Raw genomic sequence first — 21,016 nt, forward strand, 5'->3', positions numbered from 1 at the left:
GAAAAAAAAAATTTTAACTATAGGAGAGCCACCTATCATAAATAGGAAAAGCAATATAATACAGTGATCTGATTTTTTTTTTGATCATTTAATAGTTTTTATTGCATTTCTTTCTTTCCATTATTAGGCATTCGATATTATCAAAAAGTATCAGAATATATTTAAAAAGTGAAATAATAGCCAAACAGCCTGATTTATTCTATGATATACATGCATAGCCATGTATGTTCTTGTTTATTGTTGAAGTATAATTAACATGCAAGAAAATCAACATATTGTATATCTGACAAGTTATTTATATCACTATCACTTTGAGGGTTATTTTTTTCTATTCTGGAGCTACATATAACTTGAATCATAAAATATTTTTCATCTGGCTTCATTCATTTAACGAAGTTTTGTTTTGTTTTTAAAAATTAACCCAAGATAATGTTTACTTTGATTCTTCTATGTTGTCGCATGAATCATTAGTTTATACTGTATATTACTGAGTAAGAAGACAATGTAAGAATATACCCAAATTTTCACATTCATTCTCCTGTCAACGGGCATTTGTGTTGTTTCCAGTTTTTAACTATTGTGAATAAGACTGCTATGAATATTAGTTTACACATCTTTTTGTGATAACATACATTTTCCACTCTTGGGTATATGCCTGTTAGTTGCAATTCATGGGTCATAGTATAACTACATGTTTAATTGTATAACAGTTTTCCAAAGTAGTTGTACCATTTTACACTCTCACCTGGGATAATGTGAGAAATATAGTTGTTCTACATCCTTGCCAGCACTAGCCATAGTCAGTCCTTTTCATTTCAGCCATTTTAGTAGATGTGAAGTCCTATCTCACTGTGTTTTTAATTTGTATTTCCTGAGACTAATGACGATTAGTAAACACAAAATGCCAAGCATTCTTCTGAGCAATTTGCCTGTGTTGTATACTCAAAATAACTATAATGTAGTTTATTGACAGGACTGATAATCAGAGAGAGCTCCTTCTCTCTGTAAGAGAGCTTCTGTAAGATTGTGTATCAGCTGCAATGCTTTCCACACTCCCCAAGTAAACTCTGGGCATTTTTCAAAGCAAAGTGCCATATTTATTATAGAATTTATGTATTTCTTAACCATTAAAGATATGTAAAGCTCAAATACTGGTTTTATTAGATTCCCATTTTTTTTTAATGTGTCACTGGACAAAGATTTTTTAATGTTGTGCCTATAACCCCAATTACCCATTATCTTTATGGATTTTATTATGTTATTTTGCATAAGCACACCATTTATATGAACACATATCTAATTATAACAGAAATGGCCATATATATTTTTGATGCTTCTAAAAGCTTATTTTCAATTTAAATTTTTTTTTAATTAGTGTTAATAAATTTTTTATTTTCCATCCAAGTTAGTTAGCATATAGTGCAACAATGATTTTAGGAGTAGATTCCTTAATGCCCCTTACCCATTTAGCCCATCCCCCCTCCCACAATCCTTCCAGCAACCCTCTGTTTGTCCTCTATATTTAAAAGCCTCTTATGTTTTGTCCTCCTCCCTGTTTTTATATATTTTTTTTGCTTCCCTTCCCTTATGTTCATCTGTTTTGTATCTTAAAGTCCTCATATGAATGAATTCATATGATATTTGTCTTTTCTCTAATTTTGCTTAGCATAATACGCCTGAGTTCCATCCATGTAGTTGCAAATGGCAAGATTTCATTCTTTTTGATTGCCGAGTAATACTCCATTGTATACATATACATCTTCTTTGTCCATTCATCCATCGATGGACATTTGGGCTCTTTCCATACTTTAGCTATTGTTCATAGTGCTGCTATAAACATTGGGGTGAATATGTCCCTTCAAAACAGCACACCTGTATCCCTTGGATAAATACCTAGTAGTGCAATTGCTGGGTCATAGGGTAGTTCTATTTTTAATTTTTTGAGGAACCTCCATACTGTTTTCCAAAGTGGCTGCACCAGCTTACATTCCCACCAACAATGCAAAAGAGATCCTCTTTCTCCGTATCCTCGCCGACATCTGTTGTTGCCTGAGTTGTTAATGTTAGCCACTCTGACAGGTGTGAGGTGGTATCTCATTATGGTTTTGATTTGTGTTTCCCTGATAAGTGATATTGAGCATCTTTTCATGTGTCTGTGAACCATCTGGATGTCTTCTTTCTTTCTTTCTTTCTTTCTTTCTTTCTTTCTTTCTTTCTTTCTTTCTTTCTTTCTTTAACGTTTATTTATTTTTGAGACAGAGATACAGCATGAACGGGGGAGGGGCAGAGAGAGAGAGGGAAACACAGAATTGGAAGCAGGCTCCAGGCTCTGAGCCATCAGCCCAGAGCCCGACGCGGGGCTCGAACCCACGGACCGAGAGATCGTGACCTGAGCCGAAGTCGGACGCTTAACCGACTGAGCCACCCAGGCGCCCCTGGATGTCTTCTTTAAAAAAGTGTCTATTCATGTCTTTTACCCATTTATTACCTGGATTATTTGTTTTTCGGGGTGTTGAGTTTGGTGATATGATTTTTAATTGTGCATTCCATTAGGGAGCACTATTTGAGCATATACCAACATGTATAATCACTTATAGATTATATACATATTCTACTGTACCAATAGATTGTGTATATTATATAAAAAAATAGAAAAAATGTGAATAAAATGAGTCAATGTATTTTAAAGGTCTTGCTAATATTAAAGCTGTTTTGAATGTTTTGCTAATATTACCTATTATTTCAAAGCACTTACGGTAAACTTCACCTTCATGGTAATTGATATAAATATATATTTCAAATAGATATTAATTTCATTTTTTAACATATTTCTTTTTTTTTTTTAATTTTTTTTTCAACGTTTTTTATTTATTTTTGGGACAGAGAGAGACAGAGCATGAACGGGGGAGGGGCAGAGAGAGAGGGAGACACAGAATCGGAAGCAGGCTCCAGGCTCCGAGTCATCGGCCCAGAGCCTGACGCGGGGCTCGAACTCACGGACCGTGAGATCGTGACCTGGCTGAAGTCGGACGCTTAACCGACTGCGCCACCCAGGCGCCCCCATTTTTTAACATATTTCTTGTGAGAGCCTGTTAGACTGTTACTGCTTATAATTCCTAATATGCCAGATAAAGAACTCATACAAGGAATTGAAAACTGCAACACAGCAATAACACAGAAACATCTCTATAGTGTAGCTCTCGCTCTTCCCTCAGGATCCGTCATTTGACTTAACATGTGACCTTCTGATTTATGGACCGAGTGAAGTTCCAGTATCAATGAGGACATGAAGATTAATAAAAATATAATTAACAATTATAACATTTTCTTTCTGTATCATGTAAGTCACCTTGAGAATTAAGGCCATATGAAGGATACCTTTAGTGAAGTGGGTTGAAAAGAGAAAGGAACAGAGGAAAAAGAGACATTCCAGGTAGACTGGTATTTCAAGTGACTTGAAGAAAAGGAGGATGAAGTCTTACCTAGAAAGTCACAAATATCAAGGTAGTTTATTTGCTTCTGTGTGTTTGGTCTTAAAATGGATACATCTTGAGTATGCTAAATATCAAATATATGCTGGTAGGAAAAGAACCAGTGGAGAGAGAGGAGAAAGAATACAAGAGAGGAGGAGGATGGATGAAGAAAAACTGAATGTAGGACCAGAGTCTGAGCTATTGCAACATACAAATGAGAGCTTTCTTTCCACACTTAGGAGAGCAGGAGTAATACATGGAAACACCCCATCTAGAAAGAAACAGTCTGTGCTTGCTCTGCCGCACATCTACTAAAACTGGAACAGAAGATTAGCACAGCCCCTGAGTAAGGATGACACTCAGATTCATGAAGTGTTTCATTAAGAAAGAAAGACAGAGAACGAGAGAGAAAGAAAAGAGAAGAAAAGATGTGGCCTGATTCATGCTGTGTCAGGCACCGGAAATGAAAGCAAAAATAGATGAGTGGACAACAAAAAACCAGGATGATAATACAGAATCAGCACCACAGAAGAGATGCTGACCTTAAGGTGAATATCACAGTTTCTTAGTGTAAAATGACTCTGGAATGATTAAGGAACTCAGTGAGGAGGAATCTGTAGTTAAAGCAGAACTATCTCATATATTGACAATGTATTACCAATTAGTTTTTAAATTTGCAAATATCTACTTGCTGTTTACAATGTTCCAAAAAAAAATGAGCTGGATGCTGAGGATCCAAAATAACAGAGAAATATGCTTTTGCTCCCACAGTTTACATTTTTCCTTTAATTATAGTTACTGTACATATGAATTATTTAAGAAACTACACACAGTTAACTACCTCATAGTGTGAGATATCATTCTCAGTTGAATCTTGTGTGTATGTCTTGAATGGAAAAGAAACAAAACAAAACAAAACAAGAACAGTGTTGAGTAGAAAGAAAAGCGAATGGTGTGGACCTTACTGATTTTTTTGTAGTCACTATTAGATGCCGTAAGTGGGCAAATTGCTCAGAATAGTTCCTAAAACTCTATCATCCCTTTGACATTGGAATATACCAATAGCTGTAAGGACACAAATACAGCTCCTTGTTTTTTGAATGTCCTTTCTGTTTCTCCAGTATATCATTATAAAAAGAAAACAGTGGGGTAACAGAAATAGAAATACATATAATCATGCTTCGTATATAAAAGAAACAGAGAATACATGAAGATAGCTAAGTTATTGACAGTATTATTAAAAGATGGTTTCAGAATTTTCCCTTCCTTTCAAGACTGAATTTTAAGGTTTAACATTTGTGGTTTGAGTACCAATCGATTTCATGGATACTGCAGTTCCAACTTCACATGCTATGTTGAAATGAAGGTTTGAGGCGTATTATGGTTTCAAACAAATACCAAGGAGATAACAATACTTCCTAGAGTCAACAGATCAATGTCAAATAAGGAGCACCAAGGAAAAAAAATAAGGAATCTGGGAAAGATAAAGACAGAAGAAGCAGGCAGAGGCTAGACTGCTACCAAACGAAGACTCCCCCTTTCCAACCTTAATAGTCTTCCCAACTGTAGGAAGACAGGGGTGTCTTGGGTCCTGAATCACATTAAATCTATCGTATTTTGCAAAACGATTCTCTATTTCAGGAAGCTCTTCAATGTAAAAGAAATATGAATTAAGCTATGAAACATTAGCATTTTTTAAATCACTAGGAACCTTTGCTAGAAATCATCACTGATTTTATATCAGAAGGAGGAAACATAATAAAGGATAATTTGTCTAATAGTAATACTTATAAAATACTAACTCTTGATTAGTATTGAGGAATACTTGGGGCAGGAGAGAAAAAAAGAACAAGTCATTACACATTCAGAGAAATTACTTTGATAAATTTATTTTTTTCTTCTTATGGTAATATTGGCAGCCATAATCATGTAAGCTCCGAAAATGAGAGCATTCAGTTCAGCAAAATTACCCTGATTAAAATGGATATGCAAGAAATGTGAAACTACATGTTGTAGGGAGCATCCCTGTTTGTGTATAGGAATTATGTAGCGGTTTATATAAACTGGACAATATATAACGTGTGTCTAAGAGGCTCACAGCTCTGCTGTTGAAGTGCTACTTTGCACAGAAGCTCAGCCCACAGTGCTGCGTCCTCTTAATGACCTACACTCTTCAGAATGCAGCTGCCAAGACAAATGAAAGCACAGGATTTGGATAAAAACCCACATTCGCTTTCCAGCTGTGCCTCCCTGACCCATCTGGAAAATAAGAAAACTGTCCTTTATAAAGCACTTTGCAGTCTGACGCTTCTCTGTCATTTCTATCTCACCATCAGGATATATCAGTGTATTTACAGATTGATGGATTACAATACCGGTAAGAAGTAAACTACAACCAGGGAGCCCAGAAATAATTAAGATCATGGAAAAGTTTGAAGCAAATGAGACTGGTTTCCTGAAATCACACATGAAAATAACTTCTGTTACTACCTGCAAGAGCTTCATACTTTTTTATGTGACCTCCTGTTGCTGATCTCTTTTCCTAGGAATGTGGGGAGCCTGGGTTTAGCAGTTCCAGGAGTTGAGTGTTGAGTGTGGGAATGGGGGAGGGGAAATAAACTTTTGGCTGAAGAACAAAGGGGGATTGATGCTCGGGTCCCAGTTGAGGGTGTGGGAAGAAAGCAAAGTCGAAACATTAGGTCTAAATGGAGGGTGGAGTCCAGAGACCAGACATCAGGAAAAGCCTCAGGAATGAACAAGTAAAGCAGTCAAGGCAGGTTTGGAAGGCAAAACACAAGACAGATTCTGGACATAATGGATCCATGGCACTGGAATTCTTTGTACTGTGCCATAGTAGATCCCATGGGTGGGTGGGAATCATGAAGCTAACCTGCTCTTACAGCTCTAAATACGTGATTGCCTCCTTAGATATGAAAGTCTTAGAAATACAGGGTAGGAATAAAACAAGTTTTACAGAAAATAGTACTATTAAAAGAAATCTAATTTTCAAGCAGAAAAAAAAAGAATTTCACCTTTAGATGCTAAAATTAAGTCTCTGAATTAGTCCATGTTTAATAAATCAAATGTTGTCTTGCTTTAAAAAAAATCCTTATAAAAAAAGTCATTTCTTCCATGTTTATGGACATCAAAATGTATTTATCATCTTGCTACATCCTAGGGAACCTTACGCCTCTTCTGCCAATGGAGATAATGCTTGTTATTGCTATGGCCTGCTCATAACATAATGGTTTTATTAATCAGGATAATAGGTTATACATCAATAACAAATTAACCCTGAAATATCAGTTTCTAACACAGCAAAAGTTTATTTCTTCCTCACATTACATGTCCACAATCAGTCAACAGAACAGCAGTTCCGTTTCATACAATCATGTAAGGAGAGGCTGACAAGATCCTCTCTCTGGAGCACAGTGGTGGTCATGATAGGAGACAAGACAGATTAGAGAAATTCAGAGGTTTTTCATTGCCTCAGCAATGAAGTTCACACATCACACCCATGCACATTCCATTGGCCAGAGAAATTTTACTGCTCTCACCTAACTGAAGGAGGTTGGAAACTTTAATTTTTCCTAAACAGAAATGGAAAGGAGAACTGGGTATTTGTGAGTACTAGTAATGCTTACTATGTTTGATATTTTAAAAACAATCATAAGATACTGGAAAAGCACCTTCTGGGAAAAGGGAAGGACATAAGAACAAACAAACCAACAAAAAACTGGGGACATGTACATAATTAAGAAAGAACAACCAAAGGATCTTAATAGTAATTTGAAATTAGGGTATTTCAAGCATTCCATAAGTGTACAGTTACTGAACATTAAGGTTTCCTTTAGATTAAAAAAAAAATAGTAATTGGGTCTAGGAAAAGTAGGATTTTTTTTTTTAACAAGATAGGAAGGGATTATGCTTTCTGGAAACTAGTGAGACCAGAGATAACATACAGAAGCTAACCTCTAGATGGAGCATACTAATGAGGTCTCAAAAGAGAATTAAGTCTATGCACATGTTCAGAACACCATTAAGAAGCTAAAAGAATGAGCCTCAATGATTCCTTGATGATTTGAAATAAATATTGTTGAGGAGGCAGGAATTTTGAAGGGCAAAAAGGCTAAGTTTTAGGTCAGAATAGGACTTCTTAAAGTTTAAAGAAGGGGTCCTTGATGGTCCTTCTCTTTCAAGTTACCAGAAAGAAGCAAAGGACCAGAAGAAACAAGAATAATTCTGATGAAAGGATAATAGGCTTGAGATTCAGAGAAAAAGAGAAGATAGAGAAGACCAGAAAGCTTAATCTGAAAAGAATTAACAGTACCATTGGGCCAATGGGAATCTTCTGAACTTGGATTCAGAGCTTAGTCTAGACTCTGAATTCAGACAGAGTAAACGACTCAGGAAGGGGACTCTTTGACCTAGGTCCATTTGCATTTTCATGTAGACCAGAAAACCTATGATCAGTATTACTTTTAAGAGCCTTTCAAGCTTTTAATAATCCCTATTATTTGGAATTTAAAAAAATCCTTTCTATTTCCTTGTATTTTTGCAGTTAAAGCCTTAACAATCCCAGTGTTTTGGAAAGTACAGCTGTGAGGATATTTAAAACCCAGGCTGACTTGCAAGCAATGGCAGCCAAGAATGAGAATAAACAATCAAGATGCTTTAGTCCCCTGGAAGCAAAGAGAAGACAAAGGGATCTAGGATATAGGTAGAAACTGATAGGAGACCTTGCCCTGCCTTAAAACAATTTATTCAATGTAGGTGACAAGAGCAAATATTGCTGGGATTTTCATTTCTTTGCATGAAATCATCCACTGCTCCTGCAAGCTACGGCAAGGTTATCAGGTAGAGAGCAGTTCACGAACTGGGTCTATTCCCATCATGAACACTAGTGTCCATCACAGATATTCTAAGCATATTTTTATTCCAGTATTCAAACCACTGATTAAAATGTTAATTGGCCCACAAAGTAACCTCTGTGGAATGCCATTTGTCGTGTCTCCCCAGGCTGACAGTGAACCATTGATAATATTTGTCAAAATGAGACACTTCAACCAGCTGTCTCTTCTCACAGCACATTCACGCACAGTTGTTGGTGAGGAATTAAGACTGTAGCAGCAGGGACATTAAAGATTAGGTTTGACAGTTCAGTAATAGGAATGCATAGTTTAGCTTTGTCCAAGTCAGAATGCCTTCCGATTTTAGAAAGAGGATGATTTCAGTTAATGAAATTTAATTTGAAAAGAGCTAAGGATAAAGAAAGGTGGAAGGCATTTTAAATGACAAGACAGGAGAGCATTCTTGATTGTTGGTCATTGCTCTTCAAAAAGCACATAAAAGAAATAGAGTGTTCAATATTTAACAAAGAATTAGATGGCAGAGAAAATAATGTTATAAATTAAAAAGTCAGGTCAGCTTTTTGCCAGTGTTCAGAAGAGTATCTTGCAGGACACAATGGCTTCACTACATTAACTGTATTCCCAGAAAAAGGAATGTTAAGAAGGCAGATACTTTGTTTTACAATCACAGTGAAATCATGCTTCAAATGACTGTTGAGATATTCTACAATAGCATGTTTTGTTTTTCCAGCTTCCTAGAAATATGGTCCTATGATTGGAACAGATGTGCTGTTCAGCTTTCTCCTTGACCTTTCCAGAAGTCCCGTAATTCAGATCAGGTAGTGAACAGCTGTTAAAATAAATCTGTCCTTGAGCTTGTGGGAGGAAGATGAGACCTCAGACACTATAGCTTCTGACTTCATTCCTGGCATCATGGTTTAGGTCAGAGATTATAAACTCAATAACCCAGAGAATATGTCAAACACTCTGATAATGTTGAGAAAAGCCCATCAAACACCCTTCTTCCCGGAGCGGGTGATAGAGATGGGAGCAGCACTGTAGTTAAATGGTGCAGTGAGCACATTATTATCTGGTGCTGGCAGATTTTGTGTTTTGGGATTGATATGCACCTTTTCAGCCCCAAGTGGGACTTCTGTACAGCTCTCATTATTTTATGATGTTTTGGGGTGATCTGTGCAACCCTAATATAATGAAGAAAGAAATTCTAAGTGAAGAGAGACAAGCTCCTGGCCTTTGAGGCAAAGGCCGTTTGAGGCACAGAGCCTGTGGTGATGGCCAGCAGCTGTACCGCAGGATGGAGCCCCAGGCTGTGCCCCAACCAGGACACTTCCATCCTGAACCACATTCCAACACAAAACTGACGCTGACCTGACCAGACAGCCACTGGCTCCCTCAGTCTGGTAGCGCATCCTTGTTAGAGGGTGAGGTGTCTTTAGACGAGGGTGCATCCACCCCATGAAGTGTATTTGGTAATGCCCTGAGCAGTATAAACAGTTGGTGGAATTTATCTCATTATTTTTCATCTCATTATTTTAAATTTATATTTTATATGCATTTTAAAGTATAAATACACGAGAATACTAGATTGCATATAAAATATTAAACAAGTGCACATATATGGAGATATATGCCTGCTCAGTCTGCTGTAACAACGAACATTTATTTCCCACAGTTCTGGAGCAGGAAAACCCAAGGTCAAGATACTGGCACATGTGATGTCTAGTAAGGGCTGGCCTCTTAGCCATCTTTTTGTTACATCTTCACAAGCTAAAAGGGGCAAGCCAGCTTTCTTTGGTTTCTTTTACAAGGCACTAATCCCACTCCTGAGGACTCTGTCCTACTGACCTAATCACCTCCCAAAGGCCCTACACCTCCTAATACTATCAACTTGGAGGTTAGGACTTCAACATATGCATGGGGGATGGTGGGAAGGGATGACAAACATTCAGACATAGCACACATATAATATTTTTTTATTAGTAGGGGCACATATAATAAAAAAATGTAGACGACCACTATTCTAGATTATACCCCTCCCCCAGCCACATGTTCAAAAGAAGAAAACAAAGATTGGGAAGGCATTACTGTCACAGTTAACTCTATAAAAGCATTCAGATCAAACCCTTTGATTTAAGACAGTGATCAGACTAATGTCATCACTGGACAGAAGGAAGAAAAAAGGAGGGAGGGGAGAAATAAGAAATGAAAGTCTCTCAGGTGACATCTTTCTTTGATAGTAAATCTTTAAATAAAAGACCCAGACCAGACAGCTCACATTCTTCATCGTCACCTCCATGGCATACCCTGCTTACTTGGGTGTGGACCACATTACTCTCCAGTGAATCATCTGTTAAAGCCAAGGAATAGGATCTAGAGCAAAGGGTAGCATATGGGGAAGGGTGTGTCTAGTGAGTAGAGGATACGGGGTACAGAGAATCAGGAAAATGCAACTGCAGAGTGTGGTCATCAAGTATGTTGCTAGCAAGATGTCAGGGAGCAAAGGACAAGGACACTGACCTTATAACGGAAAACACAACATCAAGTTCAAGATCATAGGTTGTAAGCAGGTGGCCCTTAGACAAGTCTAGCTTACAGACATGATTTGTTGGGCCATAAGTCATTTATAAAATTTTGAAGTTGTAGATATTTATGGGAGATTTCACACCAAAGAAGGTCCACATTTCTAACTTCTCCTGATAAATGAGAGATCTAACAGCACTGGGTCAGTATTCCTAAATACCCCACCAGCAGCTGGAATTGAACTGTGTTCCACTGGAGAGAGAATAAAGCCTCTCACTTTTATATTACCGCCACTAGGACTGTTTCACACATCTACATTGTTTCCACTGTTATGGGTTCAGAGATGTAAGAATGACTTTTGGGAGAAGTCAAGGAGGCAAACAAAAATCCCTGAATAGTAGACCCATGTCATGCTTCCACCCCTTCCCCATTGCCTACCCTGTTCTAGGAATCAGTGATGAGGAGGAATCTAAAGCAAACAGAACAGATGAGGTATATGCTCCTAACAAATTTATATTCTAGTTGAGAAAAATGGACAACAAATTAGTAAATACAGTTCTCAGTGATACCGTCTAAAATATTTTGAATGCTATCATGGGCCAATGGCCGTTCTTTCTCTCATGTGGTATTCTTTTACACATATTAATTCCCATAGAAACCCATGATGAGGAAATAATTACATCGCATTTTTCAAATAGGAAATTGAGTCATGGAAATAAGCAACTCATATAAAGTCCCACAGCTAGTAAGTGAAGAAGTAATAATGGGCTCCAGCAGTCTGACTTCAGAGGCAAGGCATTTAACTCTTGTGCCACACCATTAAGTACTAAGGAGAGTGTTAAAATAGGCTGACGTGACAGGGCACCTACTTTAGATTTGGAAGTCAAGAAAAGAACTTTCTGGAAGTGACATTGAAGCTGAGATCTGAAGAATACAACCATGCAAAAACTAGAAGGAACAACTCATGTGAAGGACTAAATTTGTAAAGAACTTGTTCATAAAAGCCCCATATGAGTGGAGCAGTGTGGCTGTTAGCTTGACAGGAGAGTGAAAAGGACAGAGGAAAAGAACTGGAGAGGTGAGATTGAAGACAAAAGCCCAGGCCATACTCCAGGATGTGGAGTTTCCATTTTATGACAGCTGGGAGCCAGTAGAGGATTAGAGATTGAGAGGGGATATAATCCAATGTGAATTGCAAAAACATGGTAATGCTCACATTTACCAGGGCTCTTTATAAAATGACCTTAATGTAAGTTTTTACCTTCCTCTCCTGTTTTTTCTTCATACAGTCTGTGCTCTAACTGAAATTCTAGGAGCTAGTGCTGTGCTAGAAAATCAACTCCGTGGAAACAAAGCCCTGATCTGTAGCATTTGCTGGTTTCTGTGGTATAAATACTTCCACCCTAGCTGATCTTATGCTATCAACAGTCTAACAATCAACTTGTAAAGTTCCTGAATATTTAAGAATCAGCTCTTGAGAGCCAGTTCCATACCTATACCCCAAATATTTTAACCTTCTGAATTCACAAGGCCTTTACGGCGTATGACTTTTCTATATTCTGTTCTCCCTGCCTGTAAAATTTAACCATTGCAGGGCTGTGGTTAAGAGCAAAACCTCTGGCTTCAGATGGACTTGGATTCAAATATCAGCTTTGTAAACCAACCACATGATCTTAGAAAAAGTTGTTAATTTCTTTAAACCTCTGTTATTCCATGTATAACATGGGAGTTATAGCAGTCCTTACTTTAGGATATTGTTACTGGAATCAAATGAAATAATATAACAAAAAGCACTTAGCAGAGTACCAGAAACGTTATGTACTTCTTAAGCAACTTTATTTATTCGCCCATTGATCCACCATGGGTGCTAGCTAGGAGCTGAGAAAAGCTAGGAAGTTGGTAAAGTTTGCCATTTAATAGCCTATCTTTTGAGTTAGGTCTCCTGCTGAGTTTACCACCCCCCCCCCCCACCCCCCAAGATGCTTTCCAGGATACACATAAGAATCTTTTTCTCTCACGGGCTAAAGAAAGTTCTTAATGATATATGATGTATCTTACATATGATATGAGAACACACAGTGGCTTCAAGTATCAGTATCTATTTTGTAATAGAGTTTCTTGATAACAGGAAAGACTTCAATACTCTGATGGCAGAAATTTCTTGTCATAGTATTTTTTTTGATATTGGAGATTTTTGTAAATTTTTCTACACAGGCAACAACTTGAAGTAGATAACTAAGTCTTAGGCTCCACCTGTCAGATTTTATTCACAGGAATCCTGTGGATATACTCACTTTCGCGTTTAGTCGTATCAACACTAAGAACAGCTTTATTCATTGACTATTAAAGATGCAGGTTCTAATGACAGTTCCATTTTACCTTTGTGACCTTAAGTCTCAAACTCTCTGAGATATACCCCATTAGAATGAATTCAGACTCTATACCTGCTCTAAAATTCAATGATTCTACACATTTAACTATTTACAAATTCCAAAAGCATCTCCAAAGCTAACAGAAAAAAATACATTCGACACCATTCTTATGAGATTAACCTAAATAAACTTAGACCTCTATAGCTAATGAAAGCAGAGTAGTGAGTCAACTGTATGAATGATTTCAAAACAAAAAAAAAAGCAAAACAAGAACTTATAGTTCTGAAGTTTTCAGAATACACAATTTATAGTCTTATTCAGAAGTCACTAGAACTGTGATTTATATTTAAGAAACCATCAAAGCTGCATTTTCCTTTAAATTCAGGTTTTTCAGATACCCCATATAAAAATCCTACTTAGAGGAATGTTCTAGGGCAATACGAAGTTAAATATGTGTAAAAACAACCTGGGGGAAATTGTTAGTTTCCTAGTCAAATTTAAAAAGGTATTTTTATGTCACTAGAAACACAAAACTCATCCATCAGATTAGATGACTCTATTCTATCATTTCTTTAAATGGATTATGCCCTGGGGCACCTGGGTGGCTCAGTCGGTTAAGTGTCCGACTTCAGCTCAGGGCATGATCTCACGGTCCGTGAGTTCGAGCCCCACGTCAGGCTCTGTGCTGGCAGCTCAGAGCCTGGAGCCTGCTTCAGATTCTGTGTCTCCCTCTCTCTCTGGCCCTCCCCTGTTCATGCTCTGTCTCTCTCTGTCTCAAAAATAAATAAACATTAAAAAAAAATTAAATGTATTATGCCCTAATCAGTATATTTATAGTCCTATACCTTTGAAAGTTACCAACCCTGAAATATGTATCCAATGCACTCCAATATTTTTTAGCTCAGAGATTGAGATCACTATGTTCTATATTAATCTGAGATGATGCCAATATATTTAAGGCAATTATTTATTATTTCCTGAATGAAAGAAAGGCAACATGCAGACTATAATGTACCCTGAACAGTGTAACCAATGAGGCCACTATTTGTATGGCTGAAGTGGTTGTGTATCCCTCTTCAGCATCATGAGGGCAGAACCCCAGAGAGATGCTGGGTTACTATTAAATATTTTATATCAGCTAGTGAATAGTCACCACAAATAAAATCAAAGAAAAGTCTGTCTCTAATACATATTTCAGGTAACAGTAAATAATAAGCTACCAACAACACTTGGTATCTCCAATTCCTAACTGAGAGATAAATTATAAAATATATTTTCTGGCATGTTTTACAGCTCTGATGACAGCAAATTTGAATCATGAAATGAGCAATTTAAATTATCAATTACATTTTTCTTGATTGGACTTTGCACATCTATAGTCAGTTTGGGAGTAAGTTATCAAAATTAGAAGGGTGAAGGAAGCCAATCAGAAAAGGCTACATGACGGGGTACCTGGATGGCTCAGTCGGTTAAGCGTCCAACTTGGGCTCAGGTCATGATCTCATGGTTTGTGGGTTCAAGTCCCACATCAGGCTCTGTGCTGACAGCTCAGAGCCTAGAGCCTGCTTCGGATTCTGTGTGCGTCTCCCTTTCTCTGCCCCTCCCCCACTCATGTTCTCAATCTCTCTCTCTCTCTCTCTCTCTCTCTCTCTTGCTCTGTTTCTCAAGAATGAGTAAATGTTAAAAAATTTTTCTTAAAATAAAAGAAAAGGCTACATGTTGTAAGATTCCCACTACATGACATTCTAGAAAAGGGAAAACTATGGAGACCATAAAAAGATCAGTAGTTGCCAGGAATTAGGAATGAGGGAGGGATGAATAGTCAAAACACAGAGGATTTTTAGGGCAATGAAAATATTCTGTATGATACTATACATGTCACTATACGTTTGTCCAAACCCACAGAATGTGCAGCACTGAGAGGGAATACTACATAAATTATGAACTTTGTGTGATTATTATATACAATGTCAATTCCTGGTAAGGAATGTGCATGATGGGGGAGGCTATGCATCCGTAGGAATAGGGGTTACAGGGTAAATCTCTGTTATTTATACCCTCCTAATTCTGATGTTCACCTAAGATCTACAAAAATAGTCTTTTTTTTTTTATTTAAAGGGGATGTTTAAAAAGTCAAGAATTTAACATCTTTCATGTTGAAAAATATGTGCCCCTAAAACAGGGACAAATTATTTAATAAACAACTCAATCATCGTCTTTCCTTTGCATTATTTCCTTGGGCCTCTAAATTCTAGAAAGCAAAGGTTATCTTTTAGATTCTCTGAAACTTCCTATATCTCCTAGGATAGCATCTTCACATTCTGAACTGATTATGATATGATGATCTTAGAGACAGTTCATTCATAAATTAAGCACTCATCCTATCTTAAATGTGCAATAATTAGTCACTGACTCCTTTGTATAAATAGAAATGCATGAGTGCGTCTGTAACATATTCCTGCCTGGTTTCTGGAAAAGGAAGATCTTACTTAAAAAAAAGATGGTCTTTTTCACAGTGATACTTTGATGCTCCATTGATCAACTGTGGGAGTTAACAGATTCATGTTGCTGGACAAAACTCTGCTAAATATGGCTGGTTACTTTTCTGTACAGAGAAGCTCACCAGAGGCCATTATAAGCTGCCTTTATATATCCAAGCACTTTTCCACAAGAGGCTGAGAAAAACTCACCCATCCCATAGAAATGCTCAACTTGGCCCTGGAGTGGCACTGAACCCCAGTAGGATTTAACACTGAGACCATAATATCTACCACAAGACTTTGAAGAAGCCCCAGCTGTGCCTGTTGCCATGAGTGAACCGGAAAGCCCACATTACTGAGGGCTTCCGGTGGTTTGACATTCTCTCCTCAGGCTTTACTGGAGAGGTGGCCACAGTGTGACTCAGCCGTGAGCTGTGGCCGGGCCTTCCTCAGTCCTAGGGGAAGAATCAAGGGGAGAGAACTGAATGTTTGCTAATACAACTGCCATCTGCCACCGTTAAGTCTGATGGTGACAGAGTGCGCGTTAATGCCAGATAGACAGAGAACACTCACCATCTGTTCATTGCCCTGAAATAAAATTAACTAGGTCATCTGGATTTGGAAGCCTATCTGGAATTGTTGACATCTATTCCCAACCTTAAGGATGGAAATTTTCTCCCTTCCTAAATCATTCAAATTACCCAGAGAAATATTTTCACTCTGATCCTTCTAGTGGAGAAAGTACAGTTAACAGATAACACATTAATGACAATTTACGTGTTAACAATGAATAAAGGATTCTGTAGCCCCTACCTTAGTATATTTATAAGCAATAATATCACAATTTGCCATCCAACTGAAACCTTCTAGAGTGAATAATGTCTAACAAATTTAATTTCAAGAAACATGCACAAAATCCATGTGGACTTCAGTCTTTGTTGATCAGCTAATGAGATGCAAATGTCTTGATTTCCAGGCACTCAAACTAGAAAGGGCAAATAAAGAATTGTAAGATATTTTACTCCTGGTACTTATTTAAAACATGTTTGCATCACAGCAAATGAATCTAGGATATGACTGAAGGGGTGGTGAAATAAACATATATACATGTGTATGTGTGTATGTATTTCCCCCAAGGAAGGGGCAAGAAAAAGCTTTAATTCAATTTCTATACAGGAAAGCTCATCTCTCTCTCCCTACTCACAATCTCTCACCTTCCAGTCACTTCTTCTTATCAGTCTGTTCTTATTTATTTTAGGCTAGCATTGGTCAGGGCTAGTATTGGTTTAGTAGTGAATCTCAGCTGGACCCATGACACAGGAGAGAAGAAAAGAAAACAGAATGATTGTTTTCAGTTATTTAGATCAGTCCTGCCCTGAAATATGGTTCTCTGAAAGGAAACTCTTTAAAAAATTCTACTTCCAAGAGCCAATTTACATCAACTTAGAGGAAAAGTTACTGTTTTGAAGAGTTTATGGACATCAATAACAGGAAATAACACAGTTCATTTAGACAACCTGTAATGTACTGACTTGAAATAAATCCCCTGCAGCTATCCTTAGGTCTCAAGAGATTGAGTTTTTAAAATGACTTTGTGTGAGTTAGATTATTCACTAAGTTTGGTATTAGCAAAGTCCATGAGCAGAAATTTCTCTAGCCTCTTATTTATGCCTTAAGTTTTAAAGAATTTAAACAGAATATATTTCCAAACAATTACTAAGGGTATAATGAGTGATCCCCATATATTCAGGCTTAAGTTTAGAGCTCTGAAAAGGGCAAAGAAAATATACAATGTTATGTCTTACGGTCATATAGGTTAGATAAAGCAGATAACAGACTATTCATAAAAATATGATAAAAATAACAACTTGTATGAAACATGCCAAAGAAAAAGCACCTTGACCTTTCAATCTAAAGTAGTTCCCATGGGGTCACTTTGGTGGCTCAGTCAGTTAAATGTCTGACATCAGCTCAGGTTATGATCTCAAAGTTCAGGAGTTTGAGTCCCATGTCAGGCTCTGTGCTGACAGCTCGGAGCCTGGAGCCTGGAGCCTGCTTTGGGTTCTGTGTCTCCTTCTCTCTCTACCCTTCCACCACATTCACTCATTCTCTTTCTGTCTCTTTTTCAAAAATAAACATTAAAAAAAATTTTAATAAATAAAAAAATAAAGTAGACCCTATTATTCTCTCACATAATGCCTTATACTTTTCCTTTATAGCTTCAGTCACTGTTCAAATAGTATTTATTTATAGGTTCCTTTAATATCTGCGCCTCCACCCCACCCCCATACCTATGAGCTGCATGAGGACAGGGACTACATATAATTATATCCATTGCTTTATCTGCAGTGCCTAAAATACTGTGAAACATAGTAGGTGGTCACTAAATATTTGTTGCTTTTTGAAATACACTGTATTCACAGTCTAGTGGAAAATACTGAAAAATAAATGATCATAGTTACATTTTCCTTCACTAATTTATTCAAAAGTGTTTACTGAGCATCAACAATGTCAACACTATCCTTAGAGGTGTGGATAGATAAGTGAGTAAAAATCACATGATTATTGACCACAGGGAGCTCACGGTGCAAAAGATCACTATTAGATAATTAAACTTTAAAAATACATAATTGCAGGTAAATACATAATTACAAAGTGTAAGGTCATTATGAAGTAAAATTAGTAACAGATTTTATTTATTCTTAGGGGTTAGGGAATAAAGAAGGAATGCAGGCATGTAAAGAAGTAGGATAATTATGCTTTTAGAAATAAGAGAGGTCACTGAGGCCAGCTGGGAAGAAACAAAGTTTATTTCGTTGGAGTTTCATGCAAGAGGAGAGCTAGTGCCGGGTATTATATTCTCCTATCCTTTAAGGCGTAATTATATGTACAGAGGCATCTGATAGCACTTAACACTTAATAATGTAAACTGAATTGGAATGATGTACTTCTCAAGATATTCTATTTTCAAATAACTTGGGCATTAAGTCTTCAAATTTTGTCATTTTGTCTTTATTTGTTGCTTTTCAAATTAAATATATACACATTGTGCCATCTTTATTTTTGCAACTATTCAATATATCACTAAGTAGTTTAAGAAGCATCAAGAATCAAAATTTCTGGGGCGCCTGGGTGGCTCAGTCGGTTGAGGCTCCGACTTCGACTCAGGTCACGATCTCACGGTCCGTGAGTTCGAGCCCCGCGTCGGGCTCTGGACTGATGGCTCGGAGCCTGGAGCCTGCTTCCGATTCTGTGTCTCCCTCTCTCTCTGCCCCTCCCCCGTTCATGCTCTGTCTCTCTCTGTCTCAAGGATAAATAAACGTTAAAAAAAATTAAAAAAAAAAAAGAATCAAAATTTCTTTTTTCAAGAAATTAACTTCACACCTTTTTTTAATTTTGAATTTTTTTAAATTTAATTTTGATAGAGAGAGAGACAGAGCATAAGCAGGGGAGAGGCAGAGAGAGAGAGAGAGAGACAGAATCCCAAGCAGGCTCTGAGCTGTCAGCGCAGAGCTGGACGCAGGGCTCGAACTCGTGGACCACGAGATCATAACCTGAGCTGAAGTCGGCTGCTTCACCAACTGAGCCACCCAGGCGTCCCAACTTCACATCTCTTAATAAAATGCCAAATGATAACAAAATAGAATGGGAGGAAATAGTTACATGAACCAATTTTTTTTTCCCCAAATGAACTATTTTTATGTTTTCCAGAAGAGGAACACCACTCTTTAAAAGAATTATCATGTAGATATGGCTGATGGCGGAGACATTATTTCATAAAGGATTTTTGTTACAAATACATTAAATAGTTGGGGGAGTGGGTTAATTTGGAAAAATATTTCCATATAAGAGCTACTAATTTATAGAGTTGCTATTATAATTTTAAAAGGCAGCATGCCCTAAATTACCAATACAGAAAAAAAAAAAACAAAAAAAACTGGTATGTTTATTTTGAAGCCAGGCCTACACCCTGTCAAAGCCAAAATAATTGGGCAATGATCATGAACTCAGTTTCAAAGCTGAGACACTGAGTGCTTGGGTTGTGTCAGTTATTATTTCCTGAATAAGACTTTATGCCGGATCCAGAATTCACTCCGTCTGACTCTCAGCCAAGAAAGGAAGTAGCGTGGGTGACCAAGTTTAACACTCGCTCTGGGGATTTCTCTCTAGCCAAAGCTAAAAGGAGACTATAATTGGGTAGCCAGGCCTGTCCTTCGCACATTCTGTATTTAGATGGCTTACCTAAGCCCATTAGACAGCAAAATTACTCTGCCCTATGCCCCTACAGACATCTGAGAAAAAAAACAAAACAAAACAAAACACTGGGGCCTGGGTGTTGGTAGTGGAGCCAAGGTGAAGGGTCATGAGGAGGGGGAGACAGCAAGGAAGGAAGGGGGCTCTATCCATGTCTGTGGGCTTGGGAGTCGAACAGACTAGAGTTACAACTCTAGTTCTACCGCCTACTAGTTGGTTGCCTTTAGTTAAATTATATCCCTAATCTGAACCTCAGATCCTTTAGCTGTAGAATGTGTATAGAGTAGTACCTGCTTCACAGAATGGTCTTCAGTCGTTGGCAGATAAGAAACACTCAATAGGGGCGCCTGGGTGGCGCAGTCGGTTAAGCGTCCGGCTTCAGCCAGGTCACGATCTCGCGGTCTGTGGGTTCGAGCCCCGCGTCAGGTTCTGGGCCGATGGCTCGGAGCCTGGAGCCTGTTTCCGATTCTGTGTCTCCCTCTCTCTCTGCCCCTCCCCCGTTCATGCTCTGTCTCTCTCTGTCCCAAAAATAAATAAAAAATGTTGAAAAAAAAAAAATTTAAAGAAACACTCAATAAACCTTAGTTTTTGTTGCTGGCGTTATTATGAATTTTGTTATGCCATCCATGGAGAGGAAACAGGGATAAAATGGTGCATTTTCTACGAGGCTTTAAAGATGTCCTGTTTCTTTCTGCCATCTCTAAACCACCTCACTTCACCTCATTTAACCTTCCTTAATTTGGATTTTTCAGGTTAAGAAGCAAAGGAGCTATTAGGCACAGAAAAGGTTGAGTAACTTGCCCTAGGACTAATCTTCCCAACAGGCACTCCCAAAGAAGTATTTCCAATCAGATAGTTGCCAGGCATGCCCAGAACATTTTTTAAAAGCAATTTGAGTAGGTCACTTGGGGGAGGCAAATTAAAAGAACCTTTCTAACGAAGTCAAACCTTGTTCTCTAACTAATTTTAATACATCTTTCTAAAGTGCTCTTGAAATCTCCAACAAGGTAAACAAAGCAAAAATAAGTATACCTAAAATGTCTCAT

At 37.7% G+C, this 21,016-nt stretch overlaps 1 pseudogene; it reads left to right on the top strand.

Moving 5' to 3' along the window:
• Positions 1-3,761: 3,761 nt before the first annotated feature.
• Positions 3,762-3,860, top strand: LOC131484169 (U6 spliceosomal RNA; annotated as a pseudogene).
• Positions 3,861-21,016: the final 17,156 nt, after the last annotated feature.

This window comes from Neofelis nebulosa, chromosome 8, assembly GCF_028018385.1.
Source record: "Neofelis nebulosa isolate mNeoNeb1 chromosome 8, mNeoNeb1.pri, whole genome shotgun sequence".
NCBI lineage: Eukaryota > Metazoa > Chordata > Mammalia > Carnivora > Felidae > Neofelis > Neofelis nebulosa.